General features: G+C 44.2%; 1 protein-coding gene across 5 annotated transcripts in view; it reads right to left on the reverse strand.

The window, feature by feature from the left end:
• The window catches only part of cbarpb (CACN subunit beta associated regulatory protein b), a 291,577-nt gene that overhangs the window by 114,931 nt on the left and 163,157 nt on the right, over nucleotides 1–13,489 (reverse strand). The window lies entirely within an intron of this gene.

Below are 13,489 nucleotides of genomic sequence, written 5' to 3' on the forward strand. Positions count from 1 at the left end.
ACAACCAAATCGAAGCCCAAAGGCCGATCAGAAGTTCGGAAATCAAGGTCTGTTGGCCAGAGCCTGAGTCTGTGAACCTCTGCAAGTCTGCTGGGGAGATCAAAGACCTGATGTCTATGAATTCACTAGTCTGCTGGAGGCTGGAGGCTGAAGATGCCTGTCCTGGGGTTAGAGGACTGTGTATGTGGGACAAACAGAGTTTGTTTTGCTGTTATTGCATTGTCGTTTGATACATCCTGCTTTGTTGTGTTCTGTGTTGCTCAGTCAAGTATTGCAGGCATCCAATGTTAGCTTGCCCCCAGCACACCACTGGGTGTGTTGGTTGTTAACGCAAATGATGCATTTCACTGTCTGCTTCAATGAACATATGATAAATAAACGTGAATCTATCATGACCACTACAAGGACACTGTGCATTGTCCATGAGCATGCGCTGTAAAATGTCACATGCTGGTTGGACATTCAGGATGTAGAAAAACTTCCAGTCATGTGCAGTATCCAGTTGCAAAAGGAATGGCATCTTGCACCATTGGGAAATTCAGGATCTCTGCAGCACCGAGTGCCTGTTTCATCTCTTGTTCTCTTAGAAACAAAAGTTCAAGTAGTTGCTGTTTATTGACTACTGCTCAGCGTTTAACACAATCATTCCTATAGTTCTGATCAAAAAGACTCCAAAGTCTAGTCCTCTGTAACTGGATCCTTGACTTCCTCAGTGGAAGACCATATTCTGTGCAGATCGGAAGTAACATCTCCACCTCGTTGGTCTTCAACCCTGCCACACCTCAGGGATGTGTGCTTATCCCACTGCTCTACTCTCTCTACAACCATGACTCTATGCCTAGACACAGCTCAAATGCCATTACAAATTTGCTGATGACGCAACTGTTGTTGGCAGGACTTCGGATGGTGACGAGAACGTCTACAGGAGCGAGACAGATCAGCTGGTTGAGTGGTGTCACAGCAACAACCCCGCACTCATCGTCAGTAAGAACAAAGACTTGATTGTGGACTTCAGAAAGGGCAAGACGAGGGAACTCACACCAGTCCTCGTTGATGGATCAGACGTGGAAAGGGTGAGCAATTTCAAGTTCCTGGGTTCCTGGCGATCTAAGAATGGCCCAATATGCTGATGCAGTGACAAAGAAGGCATGACAGCGGCTATCTTTCTTTTGGGGCTTGATGAGATTTGGTATGTCACAATATACACTTGCCAATTTCTACAGAGGTACTGTGCGAAGCACTCTAACTGGCCGCATCACTGTCCGGTGTGGGGAGAGGGGGCTCTGCACAGGATCGCAATAAGGTGCAGAAAGTTGTAAACTCAGTCAGTTCCATCATGGGCACTAGCCACCCGCTCCCCCATCATCCAGGAATTTGTCAAGGAGCAATGCTTCAAAAGGGCAGCATCCATCATTAAGGACCCCCATCACCCAGGACAACCCTCAGTCTCATTGCTACCATCAGGGAGGAGGTACAGAAGCCTGAAGGCACACACTCAATGATACAAAATAGCTTCTTCCCCTCTGCTCTCAAATGTCTGAATGGAAATTAAATCCAAGAACAGTATCTCGCTGTTTTTTTCTCTCTTTTTGCACTCCTTATCATATTTAACTTTTTAAATATATATTTTATATCTACTTCTTACTGTAATTCACAATTTTTATTATGTAATGTACACTGCCATATAACAACAAATTTCATGACATATACCAGAAATATTAAACCAGATTCTGATTTGAATGCAGAATAATTGTTTTCTCCTTGTAGTTTAACTTTCCTATGCTTGCTTGTATTTTACTGTATGTAATCATCTATATACATGTAATCATTCAGCGAATTTTCCATTAATTATAATACAATTGCTTCTGTATTTTTCTAAAAGTTCCTCAGTTTTCAGTAAGAGATGTCAAACCACTTGAACCTGGCTGCACGTAGGGATTCCCAAACTGGGGTCCACAGACCCCTGGGTTAATAGAAGGGTCTGACGTATTAAAAAGGTTGGCCTGGGGGATTTACAATGGCTAATTAACCTGCCATTCTATGCCTCCTTGGGATGTAGGAATCAAAATCAGAATCAGAATCAGGTCTATTATCACTGACGTATGTCGCAAAAATTGTTGTTTTGCGGCAGGAGAGCGATACAGAAAAATTACAATAAGAAATATATTTTAAAAATTAATAACGAAGGCAAAAAGAAAGGTGGTGGTCGTGGACCGTTCAGAAATCTGATGGTGGAGGGGGAAGGCCATTCAGAAACTGTTGAGCATGTGTCTTCAGGCTCCTGTATCTCCTCTCCGATGGGAGGAGCATGTCCTAGATGGTGAGGGCCTTACTGATGGGAGAAAACCAAAGCATGCAGTCAGTCATGAGGAGGGCATGCAAACTCCACACAGACAGCATCAAAGGTCAGGTTGCTGGAGCAGTCAGCTGGCAGCCCTGTAATCTGTGCCACCGGGCAGTCCATTATCAATGATAACTTGACCAAGTCAGCACAGTGGGTGGCAGGGTGGAGACACGTCTCTACCAAAGGAGGTGTAGAGCACTCCTTCCCTCCGCTAGCCTGCAGGTCACCCTTGGGCAAAGTGTGGCACCTGCTTAGCCACCTCCCCACCCCCCACAACATCAGGGCCACATGAAGCCGTGGGAGCAGGTGGGGGATGGTCGTATGAGAAGCTGGTGCATATCAGAGATGGCAGGGGGGGTTGGTGTGCAAACACACCCAGCCCTGAGACACCAGCCAACCAGGCAAGGTCATTTTATTCCAAAACAGTTCATTGATCATTACAGAATGTCTCTCTGGTGTTTTCTGCTTCCTCCTCTCTCTTCCCCTTTTCCTAACTGTGATTCTCCTCTCCCTGCCCCCTTCCCACCCTCAGTCCACAATAGCGACCCTTATCAGAATCAGTTTATCATCGCTCACATATGGCATGATTTTTTTGTTGTAGCAATACAGTGCAATATGTAAAATTACTACAGTACCGTGCAAAAGTCTTAGGCATCTTAGCTATAAATATGTGCCTAAGACTTTTGCACAGCACTGCATGATATTGCAAGTAATGTGGATTAGCTTCTGAACTAAACAAAGTAAATGATCGGGACTCGACATAGTTCCAGGTATCCCTGTTGTATTTCTCTGCAAGTGGCCTTATCAGAGTTGCCGATTGCAGATTTGAGTACTTAGTGAACACAAATCAATACCTTTGTCACATCAATGAATGCTGTTTCCACTACTCTATCCCGCTGTGAATTTGTCAAGCCTTCTAATTCAGGACACACTGAATGGAAGTATAATGCATGAGGTCTGTCTTCATCAATGTTCCCTCTAATTTGTTTTACAGTTGCACAAACCAACCATTGCTCCGAGTAGAAAAATTTTACACAGCCTGAAACATACAAGTCAAAGATCAGCAAATCTGGAGGTCAAACCCTGAAAGATGAAGGCCAAAGTTGGAGAGTTCAGAGGTCAAGGTCAAACTTCTGGGTCAACATGTTTGGAGATTGGAAGCCCAGTGTATGTGAGTCTGAGTCTAGGGCCATGGACTGGAGGTGGCCTGTCCTGGGGTTGGGGATGCATGGGTGAGTGGGTGGGTGAGACAAGGGTGTTTTGCTATTGTTGTTGTTTATGTTGTTCTGCTGAACACTGTTGACGTATTATGTTGGCATCAAAATGTATGGCACTACCTTCAGGCTGCCCCCAGCTCATCCTTAGGTTGTGTTGCTTGTTAACACAGCCATTTCACAGCAGGTTTCAGTGTACATGCGTTAATAAATTAATCTGAATCTAATGCTAACATTTATGAATAAGACGTTTTGCAGACTTTTATGGATATTTTGATTTATAGGCAGACTTAAAACAACAATTAAGTTGGAACCATTGATCTGTCTAGTATGCTCTCAATACCTTGTCCCTCCTTAACCAGATTAGCTCACATTTAGTTAACCATTGTCCAGGTCAATGCTAAGCAAAAGTTGCTGCTACACTGTACAACAGGGGAATGATATTTGGATGGGTCAGCAAATTTTTAATGAGATTGTAATGGATGGAATTGTTCTAGCCTGACTGAATTATTATTTGTTTATTTTAAGATAGCACGGAACAGGCCGAACGAATTGCATCACCCAGCAACACAAGTATTTAACACTACTAAGCGGTACATCGTTGTACTGTGGGAGGAAACTGGAGCATCCAGGGGAAATGGGGAGAACACATAAGCTCTTTACAGATTGCGCTGGAATTGAACGCCAAACTCCGACGCCCTGAGCTGTTAAAGTGTTGCGCTAACCCGTACGCCACTGTGGCGCTCACTACGTGGTACAGCACTCTGACGCCTAGGACGTTTACCTATCCAGTCACCAGGAGAACCAGCAAAAGGTGAGTTCCCACTTCTTTCTTACATCAATGGGAAACACAAGAGGCCCACCAGTGTCAGCAAGCTCTGGTTGAATATCATATTATTGACATGCACCTAATTAGAGTCCTGATGGAGGGTTTCAGCCCAAAATGTCGACTGTTTATTCCTCTCCATCCATGCTGCCTGACCTGCTGAGTTCCCCAGCATTTTGTGTGTGTTGCTCTAGATTTCCAGCAGCTGCAGAATCTCTTGCATTCGAAAGCGTTTGCAACATTGGTAACAACAAGATTGCTGGCATCGCTATTTTCACAGAACAAATTTGACAGCAGTCTCTGCCATAAGACAGTCCCAAGCCCAGGAGGAGGGTTGGGCATGGGGCTAGCAATCCCATCCTGTAAGAACCCAGAGCTACAAAAACACCCACAGGAGCTCCAAGACCTCATCCCTGGGAGAGGAGGGATCTTAAGATGGATCTGGGGAGGACTTGAAAGTCTGGCAGAGGACAGAGTACTCTGTCAAGCTCCTGTCGGCAGCCTATACCCCAGTAGGGCTTAAGAAGAAGAAGAAGAACTGCCATTCAGACAAGCTAAAAAAAGACATGGGAATTCAGAATCTACTGTCAGTGCTACCCTACTTTTCAGACTTTGTGATAGAATCTGCACTGAAATCCATGTCACAGTGTGAACCTTGGCTAGATACCCTCTTACAAATGGAAACGATGGAGAAATGCTTATGCATTTAGGAGAAAACTCACCCTTGGTTAAAGATAAAGATTAGCTTTGTCACATTTACATCGAAATATGCAGTGAAACGTGTCATTTCTGGCAAATCGAATCAGTGAGGATGTGCTGGGGGCAGCCTGCAAGTGTTGCCACGCTTCCAGCACTGACAGAGCATGCCCACAACTCACTAATCCTAACCGTATGTCTTTGGAATGTGGGGTGAAAGCCACATGATATACATACAAACTCCATACAGACAGTGGCGTGAATTGAAATCCAATCAGTGATGTCTGGCACTATAATAGCGTTTCGCTAACCACTACGCCAGCATACCACCCCATATATTGCTGTCATTACGTATTACGATCCACATTAAAGCCCAACTTTTGGAAGTAGAGTACAGTAGCGCATCATGGTGGCTGTCTATCATATCCCACGATGGCAGGAGACCGGGGCGGGAGAGTTTTTAAAGTGAGAAAGCACTGGGGCAGTTCCACTGTCTCGACCTCAGAAGTCCTGGTGCAGTGTAGACACGGACTAGGACTTGTCACAATGGCGGTCTCCCTTGGTTGCAGTGGATGACCAAGACTTCTCCTGTGCCTCGTCAGGCCCTTCACTGTCCATGGAGCGTTGCAGAACTGCCTTCCTAGCCATTGGATCTCACTGTGGATCTCATCCGCCCAGGGCACCAGAGCTGACTTTGCATGCTGGGACAGGCATGTCCCTCTTTCACTGGGGTATGAGGCCACCGGATACCCTCACCAGATTTAGCCTGCCTGTAAAAGTGGTGTTTCGGGGTGTGGGCGCTGTCGCACACAAACATTGCAGCTACTTGGAGCCACAGGTGAGAGCTGAGTGTCTGGTGGGGACCAAAGATGAGTGAGCTGCCCCAGAATGGACACGACAAGCCCCTTCACCAGAGGTGCTACCCCTCCACGGACAGCCACTCCACTAAACATGCATCAAACAGCATGTTTAACACTACCAACACTAGAACATATTTTCACCTGAGTGAGGCTTTAATGTGCTAGTGGCTATTGGTAGCAACTGTTTTGCCTTAAAAAGGAGGTTAATTTTAACATTAACTTTCAGAATTTTTGTCCTACAGAATGGGTAGGTGTACACTTGCATTAGTATTTCAAATGGAACATTTGTCCTCTTGGTCATCTCATTTTGGTAGGGCACTTCACAGGAAAAGTAGAGCCAAAGGTTCAAAAGACCATTTATTATCAGAGTATGTATGCAGTATACAACTCCGAGATTCATCTTCTCCAGGTAGCCACAAAACAAAGAAAATCTTGGAAGTCAGTTCAGAGAGAAACAGCAAACCCACTAACACGACCATCAATCCCCCCCCAAACCCCCCTCCCCTGCATGAGACGCAAAAAGAACATTAACCCTCAACCCCCATCCCATGAAATGCAACAAGATTACAGTGGATTCTGTTCTATTACAGTGGAAATTAATTCATATACATGTATGAACATAAATAGCGTGAAGTCAAAGAATCATAGAACACTACAGGACAGAAACAGGCCCTTCAACCCATCTAGTACATACCAAACTTTTATTCTGCCTAGTCCCATTGACTTGCAGCCAGACTACAGCTCTCCATACCCCTCCCATCCATGCACTTATCTAAATTTCTCTTAAGTGTTGAAATCAAATCTGCATTCTCCACTTCCACTGGCAGCTTGTTCCACACAATCACCATCTTCTGAGTGAAAATGTTCCCCTTCATTTTCCCCATAAGCATTTCACTTTTCACACTAGTTCTAGTCTCAGCCAAACTCAGTGGAGTCAGAATCAGGTTTAATATCACGGGCATATGTTGTGAAATCTGTTGTCTTTGTGGCAGCAGTACAATGAAATATATAATAACAGAGAAAAAAATCGTGAATTACAGTTTATATCTCCAATAGTTCAATTAAATAAGTAGTGCAAAAATGGAAAAAGGAAAGGTATGTCGCATCTGGAGTTTCTCCGGTTAGCGGACAATTTCCCTCCACACCTCTCTAACGTAGTGGGGAATCGCGTACGAGGCAAGTTACAGCAGTGGTTTGCCATTGCCTTCTGCTGGGTGAGTTTCCAAAGAGATCACCAGCTCATAACCCAGCACGGATGGAAAGCGTGCAAGGGAGCTGGCTGGATTCGAACTCCGGACCTTTCATCCCAAAGTCCGGCACTGATGCCACCAGCCCGGTCAGTGCAAAAATAAAAATTTAAAAAGTAGTGAGGTAGTGTTTGTGGGTTCAATGTCCATTCAGAAATGGCCTGCTCGCATTTATCCTATCTTCAACCCTCACAATATTGTATACCTTGATCAAATCTCCCCTCATTCCCCTACACTCTGGGGAACAAAGTCCTAACCTATTTAACCTTTCCTCATAACCAAAAAGCTTTAAAAGCTTTCTCATTCACAGTTAATAATATTCAGTGGACCCCTGGTTTGGCCACTGTTGGAGTTGTAGGTAGTGTAGAAAAGAAAGCCAGATACCGGGAGCTGGTAGAGCAGTACCAGAGACAGGGGTGGAGAGCACAATGCGAGCCCATAGAAGTGGGTTTTAGAGATTCAGAATGAGGTCTATTATCACCGGCATGTGTCATGAAATTTGTTAACTTACCAGCAGCAGTACAATGCAGTAGATGATAATACAGAAAGAAAAAATAAATAAGTAAATTACAGTAAGTATATATATGTATATTGAATAGATTTAAAATAGTGCAAAAACAGAAATAATATATATTTTTTAAAAAGTGAGGTCGTGTTCATGGGTTCAATGTCCATTTAGGAATCGGGTGGTAGAGGAGAAGAAGCTGTTCCTGAATCGCTGAGTGTGTGCCTTCAGACTTCTGTACCTTGTGGATGCTGCCTTTCTGAGACACCACTCCTTGAAGATACCTTGGATACTACAGAGGCTAGCGCCCGTGATGGAGCTGACTAATTTTACAACTTTCTGTAGCTTCCTTTGGTCCTGTGCAATACCAACCCCTCCATACCAGACAGTGATGCAGCCTGTCAGAATGTTCTCCTAGGTATATCTACAGAAGTTTTTGAGTGTTTTAGTTGACAAACCAAATCTTTTCAAACTCCTAATGAAATATAGCCACTGTCTTGCCTTCTTTATAGCTGCTTCAATACGTTGGGACCAGGTTAGATCCTCAGAGATCTTGACACCCAGAATCTTGAAATTTCTCACTCTCTCCACCTCCATGAGGATTGATAAAGGGTCCTGACGAAGGGTCCCGGCCTGAAACGTCGATTGTGCTTCTTCCCAGAGATGCTGCCTGACCTGCTGCGTTCACCAGCAACTTTGATGTGTGTTGCTTGAATTTCCAGCATCTGCAGAATTCCTCGTGTTTGCGTCCATGAGGATTGGTCTGTGTTCCCCTATTCTACCCTTTCTGAAGTCCACAATCAGCTCTTTGGTTTTGCTGACATTGAGGGCAAGGTTGTTGCTGTGACAACACTCAACTAACTGGTATATCTCACTCCTGTACATCCTTTTGTCACCATCTGAAATTCTGCCAACAATGGCTGCATCATCAGTAAATTTATAGATGCCATTTGAGCTATGCCTGGCTAGAATAAGATAAGACAATTATTCTGATAAAATGGCCTATGAGGCAACAAGGTTTTATCTTGATTTATCTTGCCATATGCCTCAGGCCTACAGACTGCAAAAAATATTGAACCGGTTATACTACAAGTTACTAAAAATCCACTAAACATTTACTGGATCTTGATCTGTTGATTGCCCATCATATCCAACAATGACAGGAAGCCTGAGCGGGAGAGTTTTTAAAGGGGAAAATCTGTTGCACTGGGGGCAGCTCCATTCTCTCAACCTCAGAAGTTCGGGTCCTGTGGTACGAGCAAGCGTCACAAACTGGGGTCTTCCTTGGTTGCAGTGGATGACCATGTCTCCCTCTATGCCTTGTCATGCCCATTGCTCTCCATAGAGTGTTGCAGAACCACCTTCTTGGCCTTTGGATCCCACTGTAGATCTCAATTGCCCAGTCTGCCAGAGCTGACTTCACACGCTAGGGCAAGCATTTCCCTATTTCACTGGGGTGCGAGGCCACTGACTACCCTCACTGGGTTTAGCCTGCGTGTCGAAGCGGTGCACCGGGGCGGGGGCGCTGTTGCAAGGAAATAGCTACTTGGAACCACAGGTGAGAGCTGAGTGTCCGCTGGGGACCAAAGGTGAGTGAGCTGCCTCAGAATGGACATGACCAGCCCCTTCAACAGAGGTGCTACCCCTTCCTGGACAAAAAGGAGATAATACAAACATAAAGAAAGTTAAACTACAAGAAAAATAACCATTTAGACCCTAATCCAGTACCATCTATCCTTCCAATTTAGTTGCGTTTCTAACAGACAGAGATTTCCTGATCTATTCCATTTTCCCACACCCCTTATGGTTTTTTTCTCAGGTCACAAGACACAGAAGCAGAATTAGGCCATTTGGCCCATTGAGTCCACTCCCCATATACGTGCTTAGATTATTGGTCTTTCATACTGACTTTAGAGTCCACCAATCTTTCTGTTACTCCAACATCCTTGGTCTCCATGTTTGCGCTTCAGAGAAGACCTTCTGTACCTGTTAAACATTCACCTTCTTGGGATCTTCCACCTTCCATGCTATATCCCCTTACATAATGGCCTAGCTATTAATCTTCACCGGTAATATCTGTTCCTACCTTTCACACTCTCACACTCATTGTTCTTATCTGAGAATGGTTGAAGCAATGGACTCCTCACGATTTGTGAAAGAGATGTGTTATTTGTTTATTTAACGACACAGCTCAGCACAGGCCCAACAAGCCTCACCACCCGACCACCCACCTGTTTAACCCAAGCCTAATCACAGGACAACTAACCCACTAATCGGTACTTCTTTGGACCGTGGGAGGAAACCAGAGCACCCGGAGGAGACCCATGTGGTGCATGGGAAGAACATACAAATTCCTCACTGACGGCACTGAAATTGAACTCCGTGCTCCGGATGCCCCAAGCCGTAATAGCGACAGACGGCACTGGAATTGAATTGCAAACTCTGCAACGCCCCGAGCTGTAAAAGCATTGCACTAACCGCTATGCTACGGTAGAACTACTGTGTTCTTGCAAAACTTCTTGCTAAGCAAAATTTTGTGAATCAGGAAAGGCAGGAAGAAATGCAGAGCAGTTACTTTTGTCTGATGTATTGCTCTAGGGAAAAAAACGTGCTGTTCATAACAACAAAATGTAGATTCTTAAATCAAAGTCCTGAGGAATTAATGGCATGAAAGCAAATGTAAATCAAATATTAGTAGGATGAGGAATATCTGTATGCTTTACACACGATGGCCACTTCAATAGGTACCTCCTGTATCCAATAGAGTGGCTACTGCTTGTATGCTCGTGGTCTTCCTCTGCTGTGTCCTATCCAACCCAAGGTGCAATGCGTTATGCATCCAGAGATGCTGTCCTGCACACTACTGTGTAATGCATGGTTATATGAGTTACTGTCGGTTTTCTGTCAGCTTGAACCAGTCTGATCATTCTCCTCTAACCACTCTCCTTAACAAGGCATTTCAACCAACAGAACTGACGCTCACTGGATTTTTTTTTGTTGTATTTTTGCACCATTCTCTGTAAAACTCTAGACTGTTGAGCGTGAAAATGCCAAGAGATCAGCACTTTCTGAGATATGCAAACCACCTTGTCTGGCACCAACAATCATTCCATGGTCGCAGTCACTTAGATCACATTTCTTCTCCATTCTGATGTTTGGTTTGAACAATAACTGCACCTCTTGACCACGTCTGCATGCTCATTTGATTGGCTGATTAGATATTCGCTCCTGATGAACAGTCTCAATCTGAAATCCGACTGCTTATTCCTCTCCATAGATACTGCCTGACCTGCTGAGTTCCTCCAGCACTTTATGTGTGTTCCTCAAGTTTCGTGGCATCTGTCTTGAGAATCTCAGTGGGATTAGTTGCACAGGTCTGTGCTGGGAGAGCCTACTTAAGAGTACCGTCAGCTAAAACAAACTGTAATGCTTGCTATATAAAAAGAGTCTATCCTGGTAAAGGAAAGAAAGATTAATAATTGTAATGAGGCTGTTTTGCTGGTGAAGCAATCTAAATTGATTATCCTGGCTGGCTCGATTTTCAATGAACTTGCGTGGGGTGATGGAAGTGCTGATGGTTCTTCTAGGCCTGATCTATATCAGCGGGATAAGCTTTACAGAAGGCATTCATCAACTTCACCACCTACGCAACTCTGAGCAGTGACTCACAGCCGGCAGAGAGCAGTGCATCCCCTAGCAGACCACTTCCAGTCCTCACACTTCACATGACATCACTGTGCTGGTCAGTAGCATGGAGCCATCCCCACGCTAATTCCAGATAGGGCAAAATAAATCGACAGAAAATAACCTGTCTTAATATAATGTGGCGTGTGAGGCCCGGTGATTTAATGGGAAGTTAACCAGCCGCAGATATGACCAGGATCCAGGCTGTGCTCTCTTCACACTGCTACCATTGGAAAGGAGGTACAGGAACCTCAGGTCCCACACCACCAAGTTCAGGAACAGTTATTACCCCTCAACGATCACTCTCTTGAACAAGAGGGGATAACTTCACTCATCTTCACTTGCCCCAGCATTAAGATGTTCTCAGAACTTATGGACTCACTTTCATCTCAAGTTTTTGATATTTATTGCTTATTTATTTAGAATAATTGTTCTTTCTTTTTGTATTTTCACAGTTTTGCACTATTGGTTGAATGCCCAAGTTGGTGCAGTCTTTCATTTATTCTGTTATGGTTATTATTCTATAGATTTATTGAGTATGTCTGCAAAACGTGAATCTTAGGGTTGATCATGGTGACGTATATGTACTTAGATAATAAATTTACTTTGAACTTTGAGCATCATTCACCCCAGTTTGCGGGACTTGATGGCCCTGCATTTGTTTTGTCTATTTTGCATGAATACAAGAAGTGATTTGTTGCCTTGAGCAAGTGTCACTTTCACCGTTTCTGAGACCGTACAACATTATGGTCCTGTGCGGTTAATCTTACTAAATGAAATAAGTATTAACATTTCTAGGAGGTTATCACAAGATGCTCCTTGGCACATCAGTATCTCAGTTCGAAGATAACTCATTTCTTCTTGGTGTGTCTCATGAAAATACCCATAACACAAAAGCAGCCTGCACTTGACCTGTCTCCCTCTCCTCTCGATACTACCATCAGGTGGGAGGTACAAGAGTCATGGGTCTCACATCACTGGGTTCATGAACAGTTATTGCCCTACAGCCATCAGGCTCCAGAATGGGCTGTGGATGGTTTCACTCGCCTCAGTGCTTAAATGACTCCACATCCTGCAGTCTACCTTTGTTATGTGTGGGTTTTCATGGGTTCTATTGTACTTCTTTATTTTCCTGTGGGTGGCTGCAAGAAAATGAACCTCAAGGTTGTAATTGGCATATAAACTATGGCAATGAAGTTACTTTGAACTTTGAACTTTGTGATTGAGCAACTAAAGTGCTTGAAAACTGTCTTTAAAACTAAGTCCTTGAGAAGCAGGAGTATGTAAGGAACTTACAGTTGACTGCTGTTGTAAGGAAACTCATGTCATTAATGTAGTTAGTCATTGATAGCTGTTTCCATTCCTAATTGAGCATGGTGTACAATACTGATTTATTACCATCACCTACTTTGAGCTGTGGGATGTATGGGGTGTCCAGGGAGGGGTAACATCTTTGATGAAGGGGATTGTTGTATCTAATTGGGGCAACTCACTCACCTTTGGTCCCCAGCAGACACTCAGCTCTCACCTGCGGCTCCTAGTAGCTGTTTGCATGCAACAGTGGCCACACCCTGGTACATCTCTTTGACAGGCAGGTAAACCAGGTGAGGGTAGCCAGCGGGCCTCATACCCTGGTAAGATAGGGGAGCCTGTCCTAGCATGCATCGTCAGCTCATGCAGACTGGGCAGATGAGATCTACAGTGAGATCCAACAGCCAGGAAGCAAACGACATGACGAGGCACAGAAGAAATCATGGTCATCCACTGCAACCAAGGAACACCACAGTTGTCACAAACACTCATATCACTAGACCTATGCTTCTGAGGTCAAGAAAGTGGAAATGCCTCACTTTAAAAACTCTCCTGTACAGGTTTCTTGTCATTGTTGGATCCAATGGATAACCACCAAACAAAGCTTTGTTTCAGTTACTCAACCTTAAGAGTAGAGCCACACTATTTCTTCAAGTGGATTGGAAAACTGGATAATATTTTTAATATTATCTCAAAGGTATTGAATACAGATATTTCTCCCCACCCTATTACTGCTATCTTTGGATTACCTAAAACTTCTAGTAATCTTTCCCCTTCAGCCCGTAGAATGATTGCATTTCTT

This window comes from Mobula birostris, chromosome 26 (assembly GCF_030028105.1).
Source record: "Mobula birostris isolate sMobBir1 chromosome 26, sMobBir1.hap1, whole genome shotgun sequence".
NCBI classification, from domain to species: domain Eukaryota; kingdom Metazoa; phylum Chordata; class Chondrichthyes; order Myliobatiformes; family Myliobatidae; genus Mobula; species Mobula birostris.